At 38.5% G+C, this 27525-nt stretch overlaps 1 protein-coding gene across 1 annotated transcript in view; it reads left to right on the top strand.

Moving 5' to 3' along the window:
• Positions 1-8644: 8644 nt before the first annotated feature.
• TENM3 (teneurin transmembrane protein 3) overlaps positions 8645-27525 on the top strand; it is a 2451411-nt gene continuing 2432530 nt past the window's right edge. Inside the window, exon 1 of the mRNA XM_082715814.1 lies at positions 8645-8990. The gene's annotated coding sequence lies outside the window, so the exon portion shown is untranslated. The remainder of the gene's footprint in view (positions 8991-27525) is intronic.

The raw sequence follows: 27525 nt of genomic DNA, 5'->3' as shown, positions 1-27525 counted from the left end.
TCTGCTAGATTGACAAGTGGTGCAGTGGTCTTTGAGGACTGATTTCTAAGGATATGAAGAGCGTGAACTTCATTCTTCTTAAATACCTTCTTAAATACAAGCTTCAAAACAAAGTCAACCATTGATCTAATCATTTAAAAAAAGAAGGTCTCAGTGTTTGACAATGGAAAACACTACAAAGAAGAAAACTTTCATTAATCTAGTTCATTGTTTTCATTTGACACAAGTAGAGGTACAGAGTTATAGAACAATGAGAAATGTGTATGCTCTGTTCAGCAGGTAAGTCTACATATAGTCACTAGTGGTTCAGATAAAAGAAATCTTTAGAGAGCCATATGCTGATATTTAGAAAGAAATCTATTAAATCTATTAACATCTCAAACTTTCCATGAGCTTTCAGAACATTTGTAGACTCTAGATTTGTGACTTCCCTATGTAACATGAAAATGTGATTTCTTAGGGTTAGAAAAAGCTATAGGCACAATAGCATACACAAAATAGGTTTTCACAGACTTTGCTGTCTGCCCCTCGGGGCATCTCCTCCTGGGGCAACTCCCCTGGGGTACCGTTTCTAGTTGTGATTCCCAACAAAAAAAAAGACCATTTTATAGCTAATAAGAATAATCACATTTGTACAGAAACAGAAAGAAAGAAAGAAAGAAAGAAAGAAAGAAAGAAAGAAAGCAAGCAAGCTGCAAATGTAGACCTGGGTTTTATATTTTATCCTATTCTGAAAATAGAGAAGACCCAATAAAGATGATTGTGAACTAACAATAATCGGGTGCTATTTATTTCAAAATGCAGAACTCTTCCTATAGAATCTTTTTTACATGATTTATTTACTTGTGCTAACAGAGGTGTTTGAACCCATAAGACTTTCTAGGTTTCACAGTGCATAATGTAGAAAATGTGCAGAGTAATACTGTGCAGAGCCATATTGGAGCTTCAAGCAAAGAAAACTTAGTGATACTGACCTGTCTGTATTTTAATTTTGGGCATTTTGTTCATTATGGTTTTGAACTAGTTATCATTTAAAAATATATATGATATTTAAAAAAATAGCTAAATTGGACTACATCAAAATTAAACCTTTTATGCATCTAAGCACACTGAGTGAAAAGACAACCCACAGAATGGGAGAAAATTTTGCAAATCATATGTCTGTTAGGGGGTTAATATCCAGAATATATAAAGAACTCCTAGATTGAATGAAAAGTGAAACAAACAACCCAATTTTTAAAATAGGCAAAGACATTTCTTCAAAGAAGATACACAAATGATCATAAGTGCATGAAAAGTTGCTCAACATCAGTCATCTTTAGGAAAATGCAAACCAAAATCACAATGATATATGATTTCACAACCGTTAGGATGTGGATTAAAAAAAAGGAAAGGAGGCAAACAAAATGTGTGGAACAGGATGTGATAAATTGGAGCTCACCCACCGCAAGCAGAAATGCAAAATGGGGCACCTGGGGGGCTCAGTGGGCTAAAGCCTCTGCCTTGGGCTCAGGTCATGATCCCAGGGTCTTGGGATCGAGCCCCGCATGGGGCTCTCTACTCGACAGGGAGTCCGCTTCCCTCTCTCTCTCTACCTGCCTCTCTGCCTACCTGTGACCTCTGTCTGTCAAATAAGTAAATAAAATCTTTAAAAAAAAGAAGGAAAGAAAGAAAGAAATGCACAATGACTCATTTGCTGTGGAAAGTAGGATGAAATTTCCTCAAAAAACATTGAACCTATAATTACTGTAAGTAATTCCATCTCTAGGTCTATACCCCCAAAAATCTAAAGCAGGGACTTCAACTGATATTTGGGCATCCATGTCCATAGAAGTCTTATTCACAAAGGCCAAAAGGTGGAAGCAAACCGGTATCCACTGAGGGATGAATGGACAAAGGAAATGAGATCTAGACATACAACAGAATATTATTCAGGATTAAAAAGGAAGGAAATCCCAACACATGCTACAACATGGCTGAACAATGAAGACGTTCTGCTAAGAGAAATAAGCCAGTCATGGAAGGAGAAATAATGTAAGATTCCACTTCTATGAATTTTCTAGAGCAGTCACATTCATAGAGACAGAGTGCCGTGGTGGTTGTCAGTGGCCAAGGAGCAAGGGGACGGAGAGTCATTGTTTAGTGGGTACAGTTTTGAGAGATTAAGAAAGTTCTGGAGATGGATGGTGTCGATAGTTGCACAACGATGTGAATGTACCTCATTCCCCTGAACAGCACACTTAAAACCATCTAAATGATAGATCTTATGTATATAAACTTTAAAATAGAGCATTTAAATATGATTTAAGTCAAGTGTTGGGGTTTTCCCTTGCTGCACCCCAATCTAAGTGTGCACCGAAGAGGAGAGTTTCACTGGATTCATTCTCCTGGCCCCACATATGTCAGTGGTTTTTTTTTTTTTTTTCATAGAGTATAAAATAAAAATTCCTTATCATAGAGTATAAAATAAAAATTCCTTATCTGTTTCCTTTTCCCCTAAACTTCTTGTGTGTTCTCTTATAGGACAGGTTAAAGTGGATTTCAGTTACTGGTTGAAAAGTCTACGGTGTTTCGGGGTAACATGTAACCACTGTGATATTCCCATTCTCTATTATATTTTGAAATCTCTCCTCCACTCTCATTCACAGCTGTCAAGATGATTTTAGTAGGACTATTTGGAATATTCGGAAGTCATATTTGGAAAAGTTACCCCAAAGAGTTCTGAGAAATTTCACCTTTTGAAAAGATAGTTCTTGGCACAATTAATATTAGTCTGTTGGATCCCTCTATCACTGAAGGAGAACATATTGAGATGGGCTCTATTTTTTGGTAAAAACAAAACCAAAATAAATCATTACATACAAGGAAAGTAATGTTTAAGTAACCTTTCTGATACGTATAGTATTTCAAGTACTTTCGTGGAGCTCCCTATCAAAAAGAAAAATTATTTTCAAAGTATATAGATCCCTCCTTTTATGTTAAACATTCATGAGAGGATCAATTTGTAAATCGTTTTTGAGTGTACAGTACCTTTTAGGTGTCTTCCATGAAAACAAACAAACAAACAAACAATCAAAAAAAACCCAAACCACTAACTTCCTGAATTGTAAAATCAAGAATGTCATCAATGCTTAAAACTTCTGATTTTCACTTCTATTCAATGCTAAGTTATCCCCAAATATAACATTCACAAAAAATCAGATTATAAAATACAGATTTAAAGACCTGTGGAAATTTAGAGCATAAACTTTCTCTTCTCACTGGGGGAGTCTTTACATAGACCATTTCCATATGTTTGAAACTGAATCTTCTGCATTGTAAGCTCATTTTAACTGCCTATTTTTCTACTGTCCTCTCTCAAAATTTTGATCTTAACAGATACTTTTCATAAGCTATCATATTCATAGACCATTCTGAAATCAGAAGGTTCATATTCATTTTTCCTTTTTTAATAAGTGCTGTGGTAATATAATTGTTATCTCATAATAAATCATTGTGTTTTACATATTTCATTTAAATTAGTCTATTATTCCTTACTCATACACTCTGTACTAACAGTAAAATGAATTTTCCGCAAGCCATTCCCAGCTTTGTACAGAATACACTAAAACTAACTTAGAACATAGTTGAACATTTTTATTAATATAAAAAAAAATCAAAGCATAAACAGGGAAAATATCTCACAAGATTGACCAAGAATAAGAGCTGATTCATTTGGAATGTCAAAATGTTACAAATGTTATGTTCTTTATGATTCTGTATTTCATTTTTTGTTAATTCTTTTCAAAACTGGATTCCCCTCAAAATAAAAGTCTCAATGAAATGAAATACCTTATTTTTGAAGATATGGTAGGATTTTGAAAAAAATATCAGGGTTTTGCATAATAATGATGTATACAGGATTAAAAGAAGTCTTTTGTCTTTTTTTTTTTTTTTTATCCTACTCTGTCCCAATTGTACAGCACTCCACTGCCCAGACCAAGCCCTTCCTGAATTGTATCTTTTTTCCTTCCATGTAGTCACTCAATAAGTATGTACTCGGCTGTGCCCGGCACCCTGCTTAGAGCTGAAGATACAGTCCTCTCCTGGAATATAGAGTCCAGAGTCAGAGACAATGTGTCCATGAAATATCTCAGGTGTACGAACTGCCACGTTGTCCTGTATACTCTGCTGGAGAAGTAAAGGGACTCAGGACAAATAAAGGACTTCCAGAATCAGTCGAGGAAGTATCTGTCACCCTTAGCATATGTCTTTGTGTGGAGCTGAACGATGAGTAAGAATTGCCTTAGGTGGGTGGCTGGAGAAATCGGCTGTGCTCCAAGCAGAGGGAACAGCATTGACAATGGTCCTGAGGAGGAAGGAAGAAACTCAGTGAGAATCAAAGGAGGCTAAGTTGTGAGACAGGAAAGAAGGAGAAGATGAGTGAGGATGAGGCTAGTGTCTGGACACCTTGACTTTAGGGACGACTATAATTCACGAGCTCATATCCACAGGATTAAGCACGGTCACACTTGGCACACAGAGGAAGAGAAAAGGCACTGGCCTATCTGACAAATTAAGTTTCTCAATACCCAGAATTTCTATAACCTTAAATTTGCTAACAGCGAATCCACTGCTCTTCTTTGTCTCCATGTGAGATAGAATTGCAGGACTTATCCAAAGACTCCCTGATCTTTGCCCCAAGGTCATCCTGAGTATAGCGATTAAAGATGCCAGAAGTAGGAAAAATGTCTGAGACCCGGGGGGGGGGGGGGGGGGGGCGGGGCTGGTGGAAACGCCGGGAAGAGAATCCTTTCTTTTCAACTTTGACAAGTGAGGAGAGCATAGGAAATATAAACCTGGATAGTTGGATAGAGCATCTTCTTTGCAATGTGCTAATAGGTGTCAAAGATGAGTTTATTATTTTAGACTTGAAAATTAACAATAATTATAAATGCTGGAGAATTTGAAAAGTGAGAGGTGCAGCACACTAAATATCAAGAATGCATTTGTAAGTGATTTTTGGTAGTCATTTGAAACACGCAAATACTTTAGTATTAGTCCTGAGTACTGAAAAAAAAAAAAAAAACCTACAGTGTTTATATATTTTTTACCACAAAACAGTCTTTTTCATACTTGAGCCTGAAATTGTATATCTGTAACCGAGGTGATCACATATTACAATGAGTCTGACTAGATGCTGATAATGTGTATGTGTTCATATACACATGTTCACACACACAGACACACACACACACACACAGATTACTGGTTGCAGATTACAAGTAGGAGGATTCTGGAAAAGGGGTGTTGCTGTTTGACTTGCTAATGCACAGTCACAAATTAAAAAAAGAACAAACTGGACTAATATTTTCTCATCCAAGTCTGACTCAGTTTACCTCTTATGAAAAGAAAAAAGCGGGTGTCTTGATTGTGGAACTGGGTTATTGGTCTGTTTTCACTCCTTTGTTTGATGTAATCGGTGATGACACAAGCAACCCATGGTCTAAGCAAACCTCCATAAATTCAGGATCTTCAGCAGAATGTAAGAACAAGTTTTCTGAGGATTGCTATTGACGGTCTGGTCAGAAACGAAGGGATTCTGATCATTTTCATTCTCCCCGATCCCCACCTGCTTCTTCCTATGCCACCCCAGACCACCTCACGAGCTTCCTTCCCTCCTTGTTGGGTCTTTCAGCTCCTTTCTGCCTTCTGCACTTTCTTTTATTCCCCCCCCCCCATTTCCTTACTTACAATAAGAAACTGAAGAACCTTTTAAAATAAATGTAACCAATCCAAGAGTTATATATTTTTATATTCAATACATAACAATGGATTTTTTTTAGTATTTCTCAAAATACTCTTAAAACATTTTCCTTAATCTTTATGTAACACTTACTATTATATTCCCTCTGAATCAGTGATCCTTAACAAATAAAAAGGTTACCCACTCCTATGTTTTGTAATTTTAATTCACTCCACACATATATATTTTTTTTACATTCTATGAATCATGCCTTATGCTCTGGGTACAAACATTAATACAATCTTTGAAACAGATGAATTTCATATAAAATAGACATTTTACAAATTCAGTAATTTACTGATGATTAATTTCGATTCCTGGTTTAATTCTTTGCTCCATCCAATATCTTGGACTATGATATTTGATGAATCGAGCGTCAAGATCTTTCTCGCCACCAAATGTGGGTTGTTCCTGGGATAGTGAACATGGCCATCATAGTATAGACAGCAGCTCGCAGTGATTTTTGGACATAAGAGAGAAGCATACCGGGAGCAAGTCTAAGTAGAAAAGGTAAAGAGAGGGGATACCTGGGAATGACTGAATTTCCTGGACAAATTTTTGAAAAATGATACCATTCTAATTGTTGTTCAGATAACGGTTTAAAAAAAAATCTATGCAGAAGAAGTTGTATGCAAAGCTCCACTGAAGTATATCAATGTAGGATAAGTGTTCCCTATATCTGAAGCTGGCTACCTCTGGAGCAGGGGAGAATCCTGGAGAAATACCAATGCTTGCAAAGTCCTAGGTTTAAAATTATACGTTGTCCTTTCAGGATGTGAGTAAAAATCTTAACTACCTTCCTGGCACGGATGCCATCAGAAACCCACACATGCTCAAGACCAGGACTCAGCGGATCAGTGAGCCACTTTCCTGCTTTGGGGAGATTCTCTTGAGATGGTTCCATTCAGTAGGAGGGTCTTCAATTCAACTACCAAAGGCCCTTTTTCTCAGTAGTAGGATGGGGCTTCTTGAACAAGGGAAGTTAGAGATATGTATATTGAGACTTTTCTTTTGTACTCTTTGAAATGGCAAGTGTACATTACAGATGGAGCAAGAGAACAACATCATGCTGAAAAGAGGAGTATGTTTTTTTTTTTTTTCCAGTTTTTCCCATTTGAGAACTTCACCTGTGCCTTGCCCCCTGGGGGGCTTACTCCAGATGTCCATGAAAATGTAAAGTAGTTACGTAAAATGTCAGCTCTTTCAGAGTACTTTTACACATAACAGGGAATTTCTGAGAAAAGATCTAAAACATTAAGGAATGGGTATCTTATATAGACATTTCAGAGTAATTGGATGATATTCTTGGCCAGAAAAGAAAGCAAAAATAATAATAATAATAATAATAATAATAGTAAGTTACACCCTAAGAGATAATGGTAAGCACCCTAGTTTCACAGTGTTTCTATATCTGGAGTCCCATTAAAAAAAAAAAAAAAAAAAAAAAAGCCAGAGACTGTGGAGGACACATCGCTAAAGAGAGGAACCTTGTTTCAGAATGCCAAGTGGTGAGATTTGCATTCCAGCCTTTGGGATAAAGCTGAGTTTACAGGCTGCGTTTATTTATCTAGCTCTATGCCAGAATTATTTTCTTTTGATTTTTCCCCCTTTTTCCATGACTGAACTCACGAACCCTTTAAAAATAAAAATAAAAAACAAACAAAAAGGTTTACCTAATGGGAAGCCTGGAAGGGGTTTGCGTTGGAGAGGCTTCTCCGAAGTAGGGTCGGGAAGATGCCCGTGGCAGAGCGATTTCATGGAATCAGAAATGGGCTCTTTCCAGCCCAGCTCTCAGGTTGAATGGGGTGAGGGAGGGCGGCCGGCTTTAAGGTCATCTCTCCTGCAGGTTTGGGAACCAGGCAGACTGTCCCCGAGAGACGGTGGCACCAGCGGTCAGTTGACGCTTGAGAGCTCATTTTGGGGCGAACGGTAGCAGCAAAGACCCTGGCGCTCGGCAGCTTGCGGCCGGGTTGGGAGCCCGCAGGACTCCCCCCTGCGCCCGGAGGCTGCGGTCTGGAGGCACCTACTGCATTTCCTACCGCGGCCAAGCCCGCCCGGGCGCGGCGCTCGCTGCTGCACCGCGGTGGATGCACCTTCCCGGAGCGCCCGGGAGAGCACGGGTGGGGAGCGGGGGAAGCCCCACTGCGTAGCACTTCAACCACCATTTAAAAAAGAAGAAAAACAAAAAAACAAAAAAACAAAACCCAAAAAGCAAACTCGCGTCTCCCCTGGCTAAGCGGTGGCGGTGCGCATCGGGGCGTCCCCGAGGGGCGAGGGCAGGGAGCAGGGAGGGCCGCGAAGGGAGTGAGCCTTCCGGCCTGCGGGGCGCAGGAAGCCGCCGGGGCTCGGAGCGCAGAGGCAGCCGCCCCCTCGCCCAGGGCCGCGGCCCGGCGGGGAGGTCGCCGCGCGGGATTCGGCCGCTTCTCCCTCGCCGCAGCCCGTCGGCTGCGCGCCGCCGGGTCCCCGGGGCCGGAGCGGCCAGTCCTCGCCCCCACTGCCTCTCGCTCCCCCGCACCCCCACCCAGCCCTGCAGGCCGCCCTGGCGTCCTCTCCCGCCCCGGCCCCGCCCGGCTCCGGGGTCCCTCCGCCGAGGCTCCCCGCGCCCCCGCCGGGCGCGCCCCCACCCGGGGCCGCCGCAGCCTCCGCCAGCCGCGCGCAGCCCCGCCACGCTGCAGCCGGAGCGCCAGCGGCCGGCCACGCAGACTGCGGGGAGGAGAAGCAGGGGAGGGGAGGGGAGGGCGGGGGGCGCGCGGAGGGGGACGGAGCGAGGAGGAGGAAATAAATAAATAAAACAATAACCTCCGCGCCAATAAGAGCGAGGGAGAGAGAAAGACGCGGCCAGAGAGCCGCCGGCGCCTGTTCGCGCGCCTCTGAGAGGCTCTCCTTGCGCGCGCGTGTGTGTGCGTGAGTGTGTATTTGCTGGGACTCGAGCTGGAAAGTTCAAACTAAACGTGTTGCTCTCGCCGGCTGCCGAGGCCGCGGACGACGCTGCCCAACTTCTCTGCGCCAAGTGACTGGCCTTGCCCAGCGCCCTTGGCGCGGCGGCGGCCGCTCGGCCCTGCGCCCGGGCGCGGCGGCGGCGGCGGCGGCGGCGGCGGCGGCTCCGCGCACCCCGGGAGGGAGCCCGCGGCCGGGGCTGGACGCTCGGGCCGCCACCTCCAGCGACGCTCGCTCCTCGGCCCCCGCGCCTGGCGCCCGCAGAAAGGTACGTGGCGCTTCCCTGCACGGCTTCCCCGCGAAGACTCCCCGCGCGCATTGCTGGCCGCCGGGCTTCCTGCCTTCCCGGGAGCGGTCATCATCTGTCAAACTTTACCTCCGCCACGCACTTGCCCGTGGCGGTGGCGGCCGCCCTCGCCGGCAGCGTGGGCACCGCTTGCCGGAGGGGACCGAGCGGGGGCCCGGGGCGGGGGGGGGGTCCGCGGCTAGCGGCGCTTCCCATCTGCCTCAACCCCGCGTTTCCGAGGAAGGCGCAGGTCTTACCTTCCGGGGGTGCCCTTTATTAGGATGTTCCCTGCGATGCCGGTAATCGTTTTCCTTGGCCTTTCTGCACGGAAGGACGTACAAGTTTGCAGAAAAAGGTAGATGTAGAGCAAGGGAAGTTTGCAGCCACTCGCCTCCGAGAGAGGAGTAACCCTTTCTTTGCAGCAGCAGCCACGGTGTTGCACGGCGGCGGCGGCAGCGGCGGCGGCGGGGACAGCGGCCTGGCCGGTGGCGGCCAGTGCATATTGTCCCGTCTGTGACTAGGAGCAGGAGGGAAAGCGCGGCCGCCTGGTCCGAGAGCGCGGCACGGGAGCTGCCCGCAAAGATGCTGCGGAGGAAAAAGCTAAGGGCTCCTAATCGCTTGGTAAATCATGTCTGGAGAGGCACTCCTTTCTTTTGTGGTATTTCTGTGCTTCACTGGTGGAAGTGCTTTGCAGATCTTCTTAAAACTTTTGTGCGTAGAATTTTCGGATGGAGTTTGGGTGAACGATTATAGGACCTCTAGGGTTCGTGTCAAATTCCGTACGGTTGGAGCAGTGCACAGACCTGCAGCGAAGCGCCTAGTTCCTTCTTGTTTGTATTCGATCAACTACTGTGAAGCGTATCTTCTCTGCCTTCGTATTTTAGGGACGATTGTGCATTCTTATTAATTTATTATTATAATGACTGTCATTATTATTTTCCAGTGAAGTGAGAACTCTAAGTGGAACGAGAATTAAAAAGTCACAGTAAGTTTCTCAAGCAATGTGCTTGAGCCTTTTGAAGCCACCTGCTGAATTAGTTCATATTACTTTTTAGAGGTTGCCACTTGGTGCAGGAGATGTAGGCATATCCAGCAGATGGAGCAGTGGAAAACTGTACTAGAACCTATCTAGCACTCATTTATCCCGATTCCATCACGATGATATGAAAAAAAAAAAAAAAAGTATATGGAGCTCATTTTAGGAGCGACACTGGATTTTCTGTCCTATTTAAAGAAAGAATCATGCCGGCTGAATCTATTTGTAGAAACCTCAATTCTTTAAGCTTTTTTTCTTCCATAAAGCTCTTCTTAAACATAGTTTCTTGTACAGATGAGAGTATAATATGATTAATTTATGTCCAGAAATGTCAATTGGAAACTGCATTCTGCCATAATTAAAGTCTAACTATTGTGTTTATAATTCAAAAGATCACATAAACTTGTATTTAAAAGTGAGGAAACATCAATTTGAATACTTCAGAGTCATTTGAGTGAAACTGGGTCTGTGTTTTCCAGAGAAGATAGGGAGATAGAGTTATTTCTTGGAGAAGTCTACTGTAGCCGAAATCGAATGGGAAAAGTTGATAAAACTTTTTAGTAATTCTGATGAATTGCTCAATAATGAATGGGGTGAATTTTGGAATTGCTCTTACCTGAGCACATAGGCATACATTCAGATAAAAAGGTAAAAATCTTCAGAAGCTACCTGTATCTCTACATTGGTAATTATGGCAATAATAGCGATGTGGAGAGATAATCTGCCTTTTCCTATAAAGTTAAAACCATAACAGTCACAGATCTGACAGTGGAACTTTCAAGCAAAGAGAGAAAAATAGGCTGCCCATTTAACAGACAGAGCAGCAAAGGCTTACCTAAATTCAGTTTTTAGTTGCACTGTTTCGGAAAAGAGCTGGTTCTTGAATTTATTCTGCCCATGTTCAGTCTCTGCTTTTTCACTGTGATTTGCTGTAGATTTTACTGTGGGGTAGAACTATGCTTAACTAGTCTGGAAGACTCCAATTAGGTCTTATTTTAATATCACTGTATAGCAATTTAAACATTTTAAGGAACTTTGAGACAGGCAGATGCTTTTTGCAAAGGGTAGTACCAGGAATCACTCTAACAAAACATGCTTTCTGTTGAGTGTACATGTTTATGACATATATGTTATGATTGTCTCAATCATCAGGTCATTTCTTTAGGAAAGTACTTAACTGTGCATTCTAAAACTGCATTTCCTTTATGTTCACATAATACTAAGGAAGGCTTGGAACTCTCCATGTTGTAAAATAATATAATTATCTTTGTGAAGGAACTGATTTTTATCCTGCCTGTTGCCACACAGATTAAATTACTGGGGGTTTTAAAAATGTCACATTCCATACCCCTTCACCCATGCAAAACCAAAAGGATTTCACTGTAAAATCCTGAAAGTTTGAGGTCGTGCTTCAATGTTCAAAAATATAAGAAATAGACATTTACTAATTCCTTCTTCTTGTTAAACATATTAAATTCCTTTTGCATGGTAACATTGATAATTTAAAGTCAGCTTGGAACAACAAAGTTAATTTAGTAAAATAGGTTAGAAGTGAGTATAGTGTGGTCATTGCTTACGTGATACATACATTTCCAAAGAAAACCAAATGTATTTGTTTCTTCTTGTAAACTCAAGCTCTCTATGTGTTCATATCTATAAATTCATATGCAGACAGTTCTTTATATTCATGTATAGATAAATTGAATTTTGGAACTTTAAAAAAGTACTCAAGTCCCTCTGCATACATTAGTGAGCTTTCTCAGTTAAGTTTTCTGGCCAGCAGGATGATGTAACACACTCCCGAAGTTGGGTTCAAGGGGGGAAGCATTGGCTAGGTAGATAGCATTCGGACTCTTGGTAATGACAGTGGTTGTGTGCTATATTGGTGGATTTGGGGAAACATTTAATCATTAACTTTTTGATTCTTATTTCAAAAGCTATGGGGTCAAAATTCTGTTCTTTAAAAGAATCTACTAAATAGTGTGTCTATTTTTAACCTAAGCTTTAGGGTAGTAGGTGAAGGTTGGCAACCACCAAGTGTTTCTACTGGTTGTTACAGTATTTTCATCCGCGTGTTGTATTATTCTTACCTTCATCCATTTCTTCAGGACTCATTTTGTTGTAGCTCTATGAGGTGGTGGTCTTCCAACGGTATAAAATATAGCAATTAGGTTTTGCCTTACATGTAGTTTAACTAAATTAAGCTTTCAAAAACATATAGAGGGATTGAGAGTTTATGAAGAAGCTGTGAATATTGGTTTTTTTTTTTTCTCCGTTAAATTATCCTTTAAGAGAGAGAATAGGTTTTATCAGTCGGTGGAGATCAAATGCAAGATGAAACCTTTTTATCCTTTAATTTCTGTGTTGTCACTAGCCCGTTTGACTTCACCTGTAATGTAATGTAAAGTATGATTGAATATGACTTCCACTTATACTTTCTAGAAAATGCATATTTATTTGAAGCTAGGTTTTCTGGGGGGGCACCATTAGTTCTGAATGAAAAGAGTCTTAAGCAAGACTCTAAGAAAACAATTCTAATATAAGAAAAAAGAATGACTCTGAATAAGCACAGAAGCTACAAATTTATCTTGAAATACAAGTCTGAGCAGCAGTGATGAGGGTCTCAAAATAGATTTGGAATGATATTTCCACCTTTGACTATGACTCTAATTTAATGGCGTTAATGATGTATTAGATGCATATACCTTTATATTTAAGGAGCTTATAATATTGATATTTGAGGATAGATTTTGTTTCATTGGTTATCCAAAAGTCTTTTTTACTTTAGATGATTTCCTCTATCTGATTGAGTAGGGCATTCATTACTAGTTCTCCCATATGGCTTTAGAGATATTTGGTCATAGAATTACATTTGGGTAAGCCACCCTACTCTTCACTCAACTACCATAATATTTGAGATTAATCTCTTAAGTGTAGCATATTATATCGATTATTTATGATGTTATTTAAAAGTTAAAACTGTTGGATAAGACCAATGCAGGTGTTTCTTTGTAATGCTGGAAAACTATCTCCCACATTTTTATAGGACTTCTATTTAGAAATTTTAATGAAACATTTGGATGGGCCAAAAATTAGTATCAAATCAGTGAAAAATTAGGGCTTTAGCAGAATCACTTATAAATTATTATAATAAGCTATTTTTCTAGTTATTTTTTTCAAGAGGTAGGAGATTTAAAGGGATGGAGAGAGGCATAATTAGAATATAGAGAGCATAATCATGAAAAAATTCACTACCTGATATTATTAGAAGAAAACAGGGGTCTAGTATTTATATTTTGATAGAATATATATTAGGATAAATGTGATTTTGATTGCTTTACAGTGCCCCCATGCTCAAAATGATTTTTTTCTTCTTTCTAATATGAATATTTTAAAGGTTTGGAAATATTTGATCAATTTCAGAACTTTGTCCAAAACTAAAGGCAACTCTAATATACTTTTAACACAAAGACCGAGAATTATTGCTTCTTTGCTCATAATTTTAATCAAAATATAAATCGTATTGCAGCTCTGTTCAACTCTCTGTATTTAGTAACATACAAGGTGTTTAGGAATCGGCTGGTCTTTTACTGGACTTTTGTAATAAATATTGATTATCATTATTTTATGACAGTGATCTTTGATGCTAACGTCAGGTTTAGAACATTCTCACGCAAAACAGACAATCTGAAAAAAAATGTTCTGAGGCTATAGAACTCATTTAACTGGTTCTCCCAGTCAGGTGGGCATGGAAGAACAGAAAACCTGCATTCCCCAGCCGCAGTTCCGGGAGGGTGGGAGCAGCATAAGTGAGGACACCTGCTTCCAACCAGGGCTGTTTGCTTCCCGGGCTCCAGAACAAGTTTGTTAAATAAACTTGATTTTTACATTTGTTAAACCAAGGTTTATCTAATGAGAACTAATTATGGTTACAAATATCAGTTCATCTGTAGAGTGTATCAATACTTAATATTTTTGTGTTATAGTCCAATCAGTTTTTCATTAAGTGTTAATTAAGCAAAATTTATCCGCAATACTTTTTAAAAATGAAAAGTATTTTGGCAGTTACATGGTATATCAGCATGGACTGGTTTTGGATAGTTATATACTGAAACTAAGTAGAAGTTGTTAATGGAGTTTTCGGGGATTAGTTCTATTATTTGGAAGATAAATATTTCTAGGTTTAAGCTGTGATTATATACAGAATTAACATCAGCATAAACAAGCACACCTATATTTCAGCAAATATGACAACTGGAAATGACAAATGGGTCTCTGTGTTTGTGTTTTAATTTTTTGTGTTAATTAGTATGTACTGTCAGTAGAATAGGGTATCCTGAAAGCATAATGGTATCCTATTGAACATAGATTTTAAAAGTTAAGTGGTTACATTACTGAAAAATAAATATGTCAATTTGCTTTCTGTTCCTTAGCTTTTTTCCCAAAGAGTATTTACCTAAATTTAGAGAGTATCCACAAGCTTGGTAAAAAATATTTAAAGGATAAGTATCAAATTAAATGCTTTATAAATATTAGGCTCTTCCTATCTTAGTTTTGTTCTAGCACCAAATTAAAAATAAAATAGAACAGTACATATATATATGTATTATATACATATATATTTTCATTTAAATAGATACATGACAATCCAACAGCATAACAACAGGATAATATTTGTTTTGTGATAGGATGTATTGTAATTTCTTTTCTGCTTTCTTATACATTTGTTATTTTTTTTAAATATCATGTGGTATATAGAGATTTCTTACGTAAAGTAATTTTGTTCTATGTTTACATCACATACAATAAAATACCTTGCATTCTTATGTGTGATACATGTAGATATTGAGTTACAAAATACAAAAATTACATTTTGTATGTATCATTATTTATACTTTTGCTAAAAGATCTAAGAACTGTTTATCACTGTGAAGTTCCTTATTCATATATTTCACAATACTTTTACATACAAGTCAATGTTCTGCTTATTAAATTGAAAGCATAGTTGATAATATTTTAGCTATTGCCAACTTCATTTTACTTTGACTCAAAAATACATTAAAAGTATTAACAGCCTTAAAATATATTTTTTCTAAAGTTAATTGTATAAATCTAATTTGCTACTCATTTCTTCAAAATTGTACTGGTAGCTAAGGGGTCAAACTATAAGTTTATTAATTTTAATGTAATTATGGTCCAGTGGTATTTCTTTTCTGCCTATAGTGTATATCTTTTAGAAATCTAGTAATAATTTTTAAATAAAATATTGTCCCTTATTAATAAGCTTATGAGACATATTACACTTTTTAAGATTTTGCTTTTAAAACAGCTAACAATAACTGATTTGAATTAAAAAATAAAACAAATTTTTAATGGTTGGTTTAATACTTAAAAATAAATTTCAGTTAAATGAAAATTTTGATGATGACCTAGACCAAATGATATATAGAAATCTCAGTACTTGAAAATTCCACAAATTTTGAAGGAAAATGACCTTCAAATAATTAGCTACAGAAACAACATTAATAACAGTCTTAAGTTTTCAAATTCTTCAGACTGGTTTTGGTAAGATTTGCATCAAAATTGCTATGCTAATAATAGTTACATAGAATCATTTATAACTTTATTTTTCTGAAAGTATATTTAAACCAACATTGAATTTTATAATATTAATAATTTCCACATTTGCTTTAAAATTTTAATTTGTAGTACTTAACAAAAAACCCTCTTTTTTATCGATAAATTTCAATAAAAGTGTATAAGTCCCAGTGGTCCAAATGGAACAAATTATTATAATGATCATTTTTTCCAGAGAAAAACAAACAAAAAAATATGAGATTACAAAGCATCTTCAAAATTGACTTAACCCCCATATAGCTTTGCTATCAATTATATATAAATAAGATTATCTGTCTAATGCTCTACTTAATACTCAAGTGTTAGACAAAGTGATTTGTATAAAGTCTACGTTGAAAATGTGATGAAATGATGATAAGATTCTTTGCTTTTTCCTGTCTCTGGAGCTTGGTCATTTCAGTTTAGTTCCTTTTATTTGGAATCACCTCATTATTAACAGCTCTTGAATAAAACTGCTAGATTTTTTGCAATACTTCTTAGTTCCCTAGGATAGTCTTTCACAACCCTAGTGAAATTATGGAAAGGCAATTTTTAAATGTGTACAAATCCAAAGGTAACAACATTAAAGGACAGTGGTTTTGCGAGCTATGTAAAGTCAGGTAACAATTATAAATGATATATCTACCTGAAAATTATTTCTGATTTTCTAGCCAATCATATGTTGACAGTTTCTGCCATTAAATTCTTTCAACTACAGCATCATTTTAGTAGCTGCATATTATTTCATTATTTAGATTTAATGGAACTTATTCAAGTCTTTTATAGTCGGGTATTTCTTTTTTTCCCATTTTTTAACCACTTTCATAATAGAAAAAGCAAAATGAGCAGTTTTATTGTTGTTTGTCTCTTTGTTGACATATGAAAAGCTTTATTTAAGATACATTCTCAAAACTGAAATTATTACATTAAAGGGTATGCCTGGATGTTTTTTATTTTAAATATAATTAATGTTTAGCTATAGCTTTGATAAAGGCAAAGTTCTCAAATATTTGGAACCACCATAGTGTTGTGGTTGACTCTTAAGTAAATTGTTACTTATAAAATAATAATTTTGATATTTTATGATCATAGACATAACGCTGAATGCTGCCATAATCTGAGATTTGATTTTCGCTCAAATCTGTGTGATCTTGGGTCAGTTCTTTAATACATCTTAGTTCTAATTTCCTCATCTATAAGCCAAGGAGTTTGAAATTATGCTTAATAGAACCTGGTCACCACTGACAGTTTATTATTCTAACCCTACTTCTGATTTTGGAAAAGATAGTGTAGGAATAAAAAGAAGTCTATGTTTCCATGATTTATTGGCATTAGCTAATTTATTGCCAGCTACAAGGTTGTAAGATATTTTTTGTCAGTTATCTTATGGTAATATTTAATAATAGATCCAATTATTTGGAATGAAGCTTAAATTAGCCTGCAAGTTAACATTCTTTTTTGCTTTCCTCAGGTAAATAATTTCATAGCTGACTGCACAATATTTTGGAATATAGGCACATAGATAGTGAGATACATACCAATGATTAACTCTGCATGTTATTTCATTTTATACGTGTGTGAGTGTGTGCATGTGTATTCCCATATATATTGTAATTCTGGCACAGACTTACACAAATTTTGTTAATGTATGTTATAGGTCAACATTCACATGCACTTTTGCGTTAGATAAATAGGTTTTAAAATATGTAAATATTTGGCACCATTTTGTCACTAAATTTTTTAAATATTTGTTCACAATCACTTTAGGATTCCAGAAAAAAAATGCTTTCATTATGTTTGGATATCTCAGGAGACTAAGTAAAGTTCAGAAGGATTTTTTATATGCTCTTCAATGAATTTACAAATTAGATTTGCCTTTATTCATTGCCTTATGTCCAGTTTCTTTGGTGCTCAGTCTGAACCTGATCATCCTGGGCCATATTCTCAAAAATAATCTGTCTTCCCTGTCAGTGCCTGTCTTCCTTCTGGTCTGTCAACATGCTCTGTCTCTCCATAGACTTTTGTTTTTAAAAGATAAATACCAATATTGGGGCACCTGGGTGGTTCAGTGGGTTAAGCCTCTGCCTTCAGCTCAGGTCATGATCTCAGGGTCCTGGGATGGAGCCCTACACTGGGATCTCTGCTAAGCAGGGAGGTGCTTCCCCCTCTCTCTCTGCCTGCCTCTCTGCCTACTTGTGATCACTCTCTCTCTCTCTCTGTGTCAAATAAATAAATAAAACACTTAAAAAAAAGATATATACCAATATTTAGTAAATGTAATTTGCAAATATATTTGGAGTCCTATGAAGATCCTACTTTCTTCTAAGTGATACTCTGTAGCACTTCCTAGACCCTGCTGTTCTTCACTTTGGTCTTCTAAACCAGAGTGCGTGTGTGTGTGCATGTGTGTGTGCAAGAATGTATGTAAGTGCAGGTAACCACTCAAACAACAGACACACAAATCATACAGTTTTTACCGGTTACCGTACCAAGGGCCCCATTCCTCCTCCACATACACCGTACCAACAGTACTCGTAATGATTAAGTTTCTTGTTCTCTGTCGTCATGAGTTGATCCCGTAATAGCAGAACTTCAGGGGTCTCTCCTACCACTAGATCAAATTGCATGTAAAATACAGGAAAAAAAATGAGTCCAGTCTCATAGACGGCAATCAAACCACATTTTATTGATTGATTGATTATTTATTTTTAATGGTTTCATTTCTTTATTTGAGGGTCTGCTGTTTTCTTATAAAGCCAAGAAGCAGTGAAAACTTTCCCAAGTGTGTGACTGAAGTGTCCAGTGAGAGTGGATAGCTAGATTAGGGGCATTCCCGGTTTCCTAGTATGTTCTCTGTTCGTCTTTAGTCAGTTGTTTTTTTTTTAATTTATTTATTTGACAGAGAGAGAAATCACAAGTAGGCAGAGAGGAGGCAGAAGCAGGCTGAGCAGGGAGCCTGATGTGGGGCTCGATCCCAAGACCCTGGGATCATGACCCGAGCCAAAGGCAGAGGCTTAACCCAGTGAGCCATCCAGGAGCCCCAGTTTTTTTGTTTTTTTAGTCTGTTCTTTTGTTGTTTCCAGTACTTTTTTTTTTTTTTTCTTTACCCGGATACTTGCTCTTTCTTAACTAGAGTCCTAGAGGCTGTGGGGTGGTATAAGTTCCAATTAGGCCAAAGTGATCATAAGGGCCATTCCCTTTGAGTCACTGCCTTGTACAGACTACCTCATTTCAAGAAAAATAAACACATATGATCGCAGGTTACTTCGTAAATTAACTGATCAAGTCTTGAATGCCTTCCAATCATTTTCTAAACAGCCTCAAATGTTTTGTGTGTTCTCCGAAATTGCCGCAGAAACCTGGTTCTGCAAAACTAGAAGTAAATATATTTCTTTCTTTCTTTCTTTTAACCCCTCTGCCTCCTTCTTCTGGAAGTGGATGCATTTTTATTTCTTACCCCACTAAAATAAAATCGTGTGATACTGTTACAGTTATTCATACTTACATATCCATGGGCCTTGGGCAATTTGTTCTTTTGTCTGGTAAGGCCTTTTTAACAGAGAAGTTTTTGTCTCTGGGCCATCAGCTCCATGGTCTCTAAACACCAAGCTGACCCAAATCATTCCTTTCTTTAGATCTCCCCACCCTTTCCTACACTTCAGGCTGAAATGCTGAAGTCTTTGCACCCTGTTCCCTTTTCGAGGTTTCCTTTCCTTCCCAGCAAGTAAACCACGCATTCCAACTGATCATCCATTTTATCATTTTTAGTAAGCACCAAGCTGAATATGATCTTGAAAATTAAAAAAAATATATTTCTCAACATTAGACCTTAGGAGAAAACCAAATACTGTTCACAGAATTAGGGATTTGGGGCCAATGAAAAGACGTCTGTGAGAGTCTTTCTATAGGGTTTAAAGAACGCGATGGCTATTTAAAAATTCATGGTGTGGAAAGTTGTAAAAATTAGTTTTGCGGATGCTAGGGAAAATACAAGATAAGAGTATCAATAAGATCAATAAGAAAACATACATTTTTATCTTCTGTGTCTTTTTCCTCATCATCATGCAGCATAATAATTTATTTGCATATCATTAAGTGTATGTCATAGTAAATGAACCATTCTTTTATTTGTCAGTAACGTGAAGCTTCTTTCACTTCTCCAGCATTGTTTGATCAACAGTACGTTTTCACACGTCTTGTCATCGAGTCTCTTTAGACTTCTCTTGCCTCAGAGGCAGTTCAAAACTTTGAAGAAGGAAACAGCTTGCTCCAGATCCAGCCAGTCAACCAAATTTTAAAAGGCAAAGTTATTTTCCTGAAACCTAACATGCATGTGTTTTTGACATTTTTCTTCAGGTGTTCACCCAGATTTCGCTACCTTGTTTTAGTTAATTGGGAAGTCAGTCACAGGAGATCCCTGATGCATCCTTGGGAGATGCTTTGAAGGGGATCAAAGCGCCGGAGGAAATACCGATGGGGAGGGGGGCGTTGTTAGTTTCATCAGGCTGCCAGAGCAAATGGCCACAAACTGGTGGCTCAAAAGACCAGACGTTTGTTTGCTCACAGGTGTGGAGGCCCAGACGTCTGAAACTAGGGTGTTGGCACACTTGATTCTGGGGGCTTAGAGGGAGAGTCCGTTCATGACTCTGTCCCAGCTTCCGGTGTGGCCGGAACGCCTTGACCATCTAGCTTTGTCGCAGAATTCCTGCCTTCTGTCTCCACCATCCTGCAACTTTCCCCTTGGGTTTGTTTCCTTCTCCACATCTGCACGTGCCCCCCGCCCCTCTCCTTCCTCTTATGAGGATGCCGGGCTTTGGATTTCATACTCGTCCTAAATCCAAAGTGATCTCATGTTTAGATCCTTCAGTTCCATGTGTCAGTGCAGTCCCTGTTTCCGAATAAGGTCATGTTCCGAGGTTCTGTGGATCAGGAATGGGGCATCTCCGGGAACACGACTCATCCTACCACAGAAAATGGGCAACTGTGGTAGAACTTAAATGGTTAAACATGGGCAGGTCTTTTGGACTGTGTACCTACAAAAATTGTCTCTATAGGTGGTATAAAATACAAATGTAGTGGTTGGCAGGGTTGCGAAATTTTGCCAGAGACAGGAGGTGTAATGCGGAAATCTGAGACGTGAAATGAATTGGAGAACGGAACACACGTGCTGGTAAGAACCTCTAACATGATTCAGAGAATCTGGTATTAGGCAAAGAATCTAGCAAGGAGGAGCATACATGTTCCTGGGAGAAGTTGGGCCAATGCACCTCTAGTGAGAATTCTGACCTTGACCTGCTTGGGGCAGGAGCTTCCCATGGCCATTTCTCATGTTAAGGGTTTCTTTTCTCCAATCAGTTCTACATAGTAAGTGGAAAAAACAGAGGCTCACTCACCAAACAGAATCAAGGTAAAGTCTTTGGGCTTGTCAGGTACTAATATTCTGTACATGGATGCTGTTTATTTTATTTGAACATCAGTTGTCCTACCTGAAAATGAAAATAGTAAGGATTATTTTTCATTATGGTTGGGAAGAAAAGCATCTCTCTTCAGTGCTGTCCAAAAGTACTTTCTGTAGTGATGGGAATATTGTCTACCCGTGCTGTCTAAAACGGTAGTCACTAACCACAAGGTGAGGACTGGGAATGTATTTAATTTTAATTAATTTGAATTTAAATATCTGCTTACAGGCTATCGTACAGAACAATGACTCTGGCAAAATTGCTGGCATACAGAAAAAATATCTATTTTCATTCTCTTTCCTTTCTTCCTTTCTCTCACTCTCTCTTTCTCTTTAGGCAGGTAGGGTTATTTAAATTTTAAGGTGGCCAGAAGCTGGTATGTATGTCTTGACTTTAGTGAATTTTAAATATCCTCTACAAGCACAGTTGGAAAAATATTGGAAATAGAACAATACTGGGAATAATATTCATATAATCTTTGATTTCAAAGATTATATAGCACTATTAAAAAAAATGAAATATAAATAATTTCTTAGACTCCCCATTTCATGATTTAAATAATAAAATATGAAAACTCCACTTGATAGACTCTGACTTAGTTATCACTCAGTGATGTAGATCTCAAGGATACTATTGTAGTCGAAGGTGCGTGTTAAGACACATCCTGTACTTTCTAATATGTGATTTATGAATTAAAGTAGTCATTGCTCTGTTAGCCAATTTCATTTTATTTTAATTATTTTTATGGGTGTAGATTATATGTGGCTACAGAATACAAAATTTCATGATCTTCTTTCTTGGACAGTGATTGGAGATGGAAGAGAAGAATTTTTGATTATAGCAATACCCACCTGCATCTAATATGGGGCATTATAACCTAATGTAAGGCATATAATTAAAATGTCACATAAAACTGCTAAATATGGGGTGCCTCGGTGGCTCAGTGGGTTAAAGCCTCTGTTTTCGGCTCAGGTCATGATCTCAGGGTCCTGGGATCGAGCCCTACATGGGGCTTTCTGCTCAGCGGGGACCCTGCTTCCCCCTCTCTCTCTGCCTGCCTCTCTGCCTACTTGAGATCTCTCTCTGTCAAATAAATAAGTAAAATCTTAAAAAAAAAAAAAACAACTGCTAAATATAGGGAAGAGTGAGAGACACACAGAGTATTTGCGTTCAGCACACTTTAGTTTATGAATGATTAATACACAAGAATTAAATTGTAGCAAAGTTTCTGATGTAATTAATAAGATTACCCAAAAGATGAATAGCAAACTAATGTATTATACAAAATAAAAGTTTATTGTGAAGCAAGATATACATCTCATGTTACCATACGTTTAACTACACACACACACACACACACACACACGCACACAGAGGCAAGAAAGAAAAGCCCTCCCCAATGCGTTTTGAAAAATTGGTAATAGTAGACTATTCTCTAGTTTAAAAATAAAGCAATAAAGTAATAAATTTAGAAATAATTAACCCCAAAGAATAAAACAAAACTGTCATTGCAGACTATTTAGAAAATAACAGTAAAAAACCCTGCAAAATTTGTGGAAATGAAAAAAAAAAAAAAAGAAACCATACAAATTTGATGGGTGTAAACCAAAATGTAATTAAAAGGAGCTCAGTATCTGAAGTACTTTACGATGACACAAAAATGAAAGTAAAGAAAATAATTTAGTTGAAAAATATCAACAAAATAATTGAAGGAAACGACAAAGAATGATTTAACAAGTCTAGTAGGTAATTTAACGAGTTAAGAGAAATAACAGAATTTGAATATAAATTAGGAAACATTTCCTGAATAAGATTCAAAAATTTATTCTTTGAATAAATAAAATGTAGGACATTTGCCTGATCAAAAAAATATGAGAAGATAATGAGAAAACACATAAAATTGGAAATGATGAAGGGGAAACCTGAATCGAATTGATATTTTAAGGCTGTAAATTGGAAGAATTGTCCCAGTAACTCCTATAAAATATAAATTTACCAATAAGAAGATTGCTATTGAGCTATCCCCTCAAAAAAGATTCCTACTTGGAAGAGATATTGTTGAATTCCTTCAGTGGTCAGGAAGCCTAAGCTATTGTAACTGTTGGGGAGTCTAGACAAAGGAGAAAATTTTCTGAATTAATTTTTTAAATTAACCTGATCAATAATAGCAGTAAAGTGTAAAAAAAATCATTTGACCATTGCAGTAAATACATTTAGTAAATATTTGTTTATTTTTGAAAGAGAGATAGAGAGAACATGAGTGGGGGGAAGGACAGAAGGAGAAGCAGGCTCTCCGCTGAGCAGGGAGCCCAATGCAGGGCTCGATCCCAGGACCCTGGGATCATGACCTGAGCCAAAGGCAGATGCTTAACCAGAGCCACCCAGGCGCCCTGCATTAAATTTTAATGTTGGTTTCTAATAAAACCATTGTTATATACAGTTATATAATTGTTAGGCAAAAGAATCAGACAATAGAAACTCTAGAAGTATAAATATTGGAAACAATAAATCACTCACACTTTATTATTTAAAGACAATAGTAATTGTTGGAAACAGAAAGCAACTGAAAGTATAACTAGAAACAATGAGCATTCAATAATTTGGCCACCTACCAAATAAATACTTGATAATATGCATAATGTTGATTTAAAAAAAAATGTATTAAGGGCATGTAATAATTGAAAACTGAAAACAAAAACTGCAGCTGAAAACATGAAGTGTGGGGATATAAGTTCAACAAGATCTGTACAGCGTTGGGCTGAAGAACATTTAAAACTACTAAAAACAGGGGCACCTGGGTGGCTCAGTGGTTTAAGGCCTCTGCCTTCAGCTCAGGTCATGATTCCAGGATCCTAGGATCGAACCCCGCATTGGGCTCTCTGCTCAGTGGGGATCCTACTTCCCCCCCGACTCTCTGCCTACTTGTGATCTCTCTCTGTCAAATAAATAAGTAAATCTTAATTTTTTTTAAAAAAAATAAAGCTATTAAAAACAGACTGGAATGGTGGGTATACTCTAGTTGCAAAGTTGTCCACGTAGGAGCTCCCCTCAGGATAGTAGGGGGGAATGCTGGCTCCAGGGTTCACTGGTCGTTTGACCATGGATGAGTTGACAAAAATTTCTGTGCCTCAGTTTCCCAACTGTAAAACGGTAATGATAAGCAACCTTCCATTTGCAGAGTTGTGATGGATAAAAGATAATGATGTAAAGTGTCTGAAAGATCCTCTCGCCCATACTAAACATTTGATTACCCCTGTGTTATACTTTGCGCTCTTGCTCCTATTGCTGCGACGTACCGTGTAGTTTAAAGCCCTGAAGATATGATTTCTCCAATTCACTCATCTGTGCATTCAGTGAGAGAAATCAAACAAAATTTGGCTAGGGTTTAAAAAAAAAAAATGTCAAGTGGTTTTAAAGTCCTTTTTAAAAAAATGTGTAAAACAAGTGAAAGACTATCAGGCAGACCCGAAGGAGGGGTTATGCCCTAATAGATACTAAGGTTCATTAGAAAGTTACACAATTCAAAATAGTATGGTAATGCAAAGAATAGAGAGTCCCGAAATAAATATGTCATGTATATATGGATGTTAATATGTGATGACAAAGGCATTTAAAATCAGTGGAAAAAAACTGTATTAAAATCACAAGGTAAATATCCTCATAGGCAAGTATTTACTGAACTTCAGAAAAGAAATATAAAGATCGGTAAAAATATGAACTGAAGAAATGCAAATAAAATGTAAATTTTGTATTTCTGTTTTGATGGGTCCTTAAAAACATAGAACGCTGTCATTTCCATACTTCTGATTATTAGGCAATGCGTGTATCCCACAGCTGCCTTGACCCCCGTGTTTGCCACAGAGGTGGCGTGTGGACTCACAGGAAGATACAGGTCAGGGACGGAGAGAGGTTCAAGGATGATGAAAGCAACAGAGAGGTTTTTGCAGCATCACTTGTAATAAAAAGGTTAATAGAACCCTGATTTGACAGTTGACACAGCAGTGTCAAAAGGCCATGCTTTGCTTCTTGCCTGTTGTGAAATACTCAAAGTACAATGAAAATGCCATCTTGGCCGGAGTCTAGGGAGGTGGTGGCCATGTATACACCTGCCGACCAGAGGATAAAGGTACACAGCCTTTTGTGGAGCACACTGACACCACTGATCAAAACATAAAACCCGATATGCTGTGCTGCAGAAATTCTCTTTATAAAAATGTAATTCAATGGGATAGCCCAGTAATTGTGCATTATATATATGAAATACATATAATTAGTATACATAATATAAATACATATATATAATGGATGCTATAGTTGTTTATTTGCTGAAATGAAAAAATCTGCACATGATATGATGAAGTACAGATAATATTTATATACATATGGATATCTGTGTACGTATATGTGTATTTGGCCTCAGAGAGAGCTACCTTAAAGGACCACTCAGAAAAACATTAACAGTGACAACATTGCCCCTTGTAGCAATCCTTGGGTCATTTAATTATTTCTTTTTAATATGGTTCTTTGTGAAGCTTCTTGAGGCACACGTGTTATAATTTTACTTAATGGCTGATATCTTGCCTAATTTTTTAATCGGTTCTGTCAGTCACTTGACGTGTTCAGAATCACATCACTGTGATATGAGGAGCTTTTAGGCAGTAGAAATTTTGATAAAGATTAAAGGGAAGAAAGGTTGCTTTTTCCAAACTGGGGATACCTACGGGGAAGGAGGCTCTGCGCAACCTGTTGACTCTGGGCCCCTTGCCCAGGGAGAGTCCACAGGTGCTGGAGGTCAAGGTCAAGAATGAAAATGTACGGGCTCCCCAAGTTCTAGTAGCAGTGTCTGTGGTATATGCTACCATTTGGTTTGCCACACTCCTCCCATCCTGTCTGAGCCCGACTCCCTGGATCCAGGTTAATCCTTTCCATTGAAGGGGAGACAGCACGCCCAAGTTCGGTCTCTCCTTGCCTGTGACGGAAAGCAAAAGGAATATTGATGAAGGACTCCGGAAGGATCCGTTACCCATCATTCCTTTTGTGCCGTGCTCAGGGCCAGGGCCTGGAAACTCAGTCTCTAGAAGTTTGGTCAGAAAGGCAGGTGTCTGAGGAAGTAGCTGGAAACATTGCAGCTACCATGGGTATGAAATGTGTCCAACTGCTGCAAGAGAAAATAAACGAGACATCTCTGAGGGTAGGGTGGTGGGGGTAGTAGATCTAGAATCGTTGCTGATTTGTGTGGTATTTCTTTCTGGGGTGGTAAAACTTTTTAAACGTAGGTCGTACATCTGTCTGTTTAAATGGGTGCATTTTACGGTATGTGAATTCTATTTAAATAAAGATGCTAACGAAAAAGTCAGAAGAATAAGCGTTTTACCTGACTGTGGAGACAAGGTTTGGGCACTGTTGGGAAAGGAAGCAGGGGAGGGTGTCATCGGGGCTTCGGAAGAATCCACATTTAGGCTGGTGAAGGGTCAGGCAGGCGAGAGCCGGGCATATGCTGCTGAAAGTTGAGTATATGGTTTGGTGTCATGGGTCAGTATTGAGCTGAAGGCTGGGGTAGGTTGTAGAGGAAAGAGATTGCTTCACAAGGGACCTTGGTCCTGTGGTGAGAAGTTTTCACCAAGTTTCACTTGGGTTGTGTTCCTGAGGTTAACATCCCCTGAAGTCAGGTGTATTTTTTCTATAATGACATTTCTAAGATTTACCCCAGCAGCTTACTGAAAATGCAGACATCCGAGATGCATATCCAGAGATTCTGATCCCAGGGGTTTTAAGTGGGGGGCAAAATGTCAACCTTTTAAGTAAGCATCTGATGCAGGCGGTCTACGCACCAGCTTTGGAGAGGCACTATTTAGAATATGTTTATTCTTTCATATCCCAAATGCTAAGTGCCTTACATAGTGCAGAGTTGGGAGCATGTAGGTGCTCAAGATGTTAGATTGGGAGCCAGTTCTCTGCCCCTCACATTCAAATTAAATTGAAATGGCACATTTTAAGAGAAAAATTCTTACTGTATATTTCCCAGAGAGGTTATCTTCTTCTTCTTCTTTTTTTTTTTAAATAATAAATGGTGTAAACAAGAAATAAAGGTAGATATCACTTGTAAATATGGAATGGGTCAATAAAATATTACCCACAAAATGAAACTCTTAGAGTATGCAAGTTCTGTAAAACTATTTACAGGTGTAATTTTAGGGGACCAAAATGTGGTCGGGTATCTAAGGCTGGGGGAAATTTAACATAGGATTCAAAATCTGTGCTTCTTCTTTCTGGATGAGGCCTTATAGGGACCTATTTTTTAAAAAGTACATTAAGCATAATGCTTAATGAACATGCTGTGAAGTGACTTACTGCTCTTCATTTTAGCCATGATCACATGCATTGTATTTCTTTTAAGAGGAAGATA

The sequence above is a fragment of the Mustela nivalis genome (assembly GCF_964662115.1).
Source record: "Mustela nivalis genome assembly, chromosome: 20".
NCBI classification, from domain to species: domain Eukaryota; kingdom Metazoa; phylum Chordata; class Mammalia; order Carnivora; family Mustelidae; genus Mustela; species Mustela nivalis.
The sequence above is the reverse complement of the archived record's forward strand: the minus strand, read 5'-3'. Positions and strand labels throughout refer to the sequence as shown.